A 3,244-nucleotide genomic window follows, 5' to 3' on the forward strand; every position below is an offset into this window, starting at 1 on the left:
GATCTCATGGGAGATAAGAGGGTCGTAGCCCGTGAGAAACTTGACTCTCTCTACTATAGCGTCTAGCTTCACCGACGAACCTAAATTGTGACTCACAACATGATATCTCTTCTCAGGTTGACACCGTTATTGTCTATTAGGTTAATTAATGGCTTTGTTGCTAAACTCTAAAGCGGTTTTTGTGAAATAATTATTTGCGGTCAGGTTAGGAAACATTGTTATAAACTACCAGGATTAGACCCCACTCTTTTATCCAGCTTCGACACCTCATGTACTTATTAAACAAGCGGGTAATTCTACCGGTATAACTCATTAATTATATGTAGTATATTTTAGCAATCAGAATTGATAGTTATTATATATAAGACTGCAAAGTTCATAAGTATATGTCACAGTTTTTACAGCCGTAAATCCATGCCTAACTTACAGAGAAGCAATAACTCGGGTAATACAATAAGAAACACTTAAGGTAATTTCCCTAATAACAAGAGTAATAAGAACGATGACTAGAATTTTTGTATTAAGCAAAGTACCTTTAATAATAAATTTCAGCACGAATAAATTAATGAATTATAACCATAATGTTCATCAAAGTAATATACACTTTTTAGTAGCAAGAACTATAGTTTATAACAGATATAAAGAAATTTTCCATGTGAACAAGAACAAACGACTATAACGCAATAAGGTTCCCTGAAGATAAACCTACTTTGGTTTATTCCCATTTAGTGCCAGAGACATGATTCTCAGCACTACACGATGACTGTAACGATCCTAATGAAATGGAGGTAAGTGCAGGTAGTTTTCAGACTCAGCTGTTCCTAATATTCTTAAGAAGCTTGTTTGTTTTTTTAAGGCAATTAATACTCATTACGCCTGTATTTTCTGAAAAGTAGAAGGCCCCGTAACATTATATTTGATTGAATTTCCTATCGAAAAGACTGATTTACAGCTATCTGGTATTGGTTGCAATAAATTAACAGTTATAGGCAAGGTAAAACTTAATACTGTTACTAGCAATTTCATTATTATTGACATGTATCCTGTTCCATCGGTGTCTTATAACGATATTTTTATGTTACCAAGAAAAGCGGAAATAACAGTTAAATGTACATTTCTTTTAAGTGTTTACACCCGTTTAAAGAATGTTCAGATTCAGAAATATTTCTTCCTGGGGTTATTACTGATGCCGATGAGTCAATGAGCGTCTGCTAGGTTTCAGAAATAAATGATCCAGTTAAAGAAAACGCAATTTCTCATATCATTATAAACAAAACACAATATTTAATTTCAAGTCATGGTATCAGTTAAAATGTCTTACCTGGGTCACAAATAATCCTTTTTGATCGAAATATTCCTTTTGAAAGAAACATAAAGTGGATGATTTGTCAACCACCGAAGTATTATATACAGTTGCTAATAACAATCAACGTGTAATATAGGTTTTCAATCACCAAAAGTTTTTTTTTTTTTTTTATTGAACAGGTACCATTGGTGGGAGATGGGGTATTTCATTAAAGAATGATAACTGTTGTTGAAGTAAATTAGGTCCCAACTCTGAAGGGCGAACACATTTTCAAACCTACTAGCGCTAAGTTATCGGTAGACATCCCTGATATTCATGTGAGAGAGCAATTTGCAAATCTGTTACATAGGTACCAAGACGTTTAAAGTAGGCGTAAGTAAAAATGCAAAAGGTTCTTATAATTTTCATTAGTTTCATCAAAGAAGAACCGAACGTGAAGAGTTTGCGTCAAATTTCGGATACTTATTGCAGAGCTATTCTTCGTCGTTCCTGTCCCCTGCACAGGTGATATTTTGTCTGTGCCAGGTAATCAGAAGTACTTTTGTAGGGTCCACACGTGGACCCCACACACCTTCATCGCACCGGCCATTAATACCACAACAACTGCTCCGCGCGCCAACGCTCGGACGAAAGAAACACACCATCCGTCACGCACCTTTTGCTATATTTTCTTTATTGTTATTCTCATATTCAACGTATTGTCATCATCATATGCAATGCACTATCAGCTTCTCAGCCGTATGTATATTAACTTCAGTCCTGTATCATGTACCGATTTATATGTATATCTCTATCTGCCAACAAACACAAGTGATTGTGTCGTTGAATGTTGTATACTGCTTACAATGCTCCATATGTTCATTTTCAGTTGTTCAGAATGCCGTTTGGGTTGAGATGCGCACGTATCACGTTCGCTAAAATTATAACTTCCGTTTTGCCGATATGTTATGTAACTGTGGATGATTTGGTTATTTCTATCAGACCTTTCAAGTAACACCTTAAAAGCTAATGCTTTTACGGAGGTTAAGACAGTCCAATTTGAAGTTAAGCTCACGAAATATGGGATGTGTTGTCTCAAAAGGTCGTTGTAAATTGTCTAAGACAAAATAACAGTTTCTGTGATTTTCACTGAGCCACCCACAGTTGATGTTATCCAGCAGTACTTGGGGATGACTTATTATCGAAGGGCAGTGCACAATTTCTCATGAACAGCAAACCCCCCACAGAATTTACAAAGGAAGGTGTAGATTTTCTTTTTAAACGAGGTTTCAACTAAACCATAGCATTTCATACATTTAAACAGAAACTCTTCCCCCTAAGTTTAATTATTATTTTTCCCAACCTTGTTTCCTTGCCACTTATGCATCTGATTGCGCCGTAGGAAGTGTTTCAATAAAATGAATATATTTTAAGTTACATCCACGTAAATTAAGTCAAGTGGGTGCATTTTTGCTGTCATTGATAGATAGACCCTGGTTTCAGTTAACGCTTTGTACAATGTCAAATTTTTTTATGCATAGTTATGAAGAAATTATTCTAATAGCTCATAAATAAAACCACTTGGTGATTTCCCAAAGGTTTCCAGTTCAGTCCTAAACGACACACAGATTATATTTTTTCAGGTGACACTACTACTATTGCCGACGCTTTATCTCGGTATTCTTTATTAAGTGATGGTTTTAATCCTAAATGTGTGGACGATATTTTGACTATGCTGTCTTCAGTCTTTTTATAATAGCAATAGAGGTAAAATAGTCCTTTTAGTTTTGAATATCCTAGCTCACGAGTAGAAGAAAGATTCTAAACATAGTATAAATTATAAATATCTTGCAGTTCTAAGGATGCATTCTTTTAATACAAGCTAGATGAAGTGCTATCGTGTTATAGATTATGTTTTTGTAGGAATCTTCTTTGTAGATATACTAGTAATGATCAAAC

Source organism: Macrobrachium rosenbergii, chromosome 46, assembly GCF_040412425.1.
Source record: "Macrobrachium rosenbergii isolate ZJJX-2024 chromosome 46, ASM4041242v1, whole genome shotgun sequence".
NCBI lineage: Eukaryota > Metazoa > Arthropoda > Malacostraca > Decapoda > Palaemonidae > Macrobrachium > Macrobrachium rosenbergii.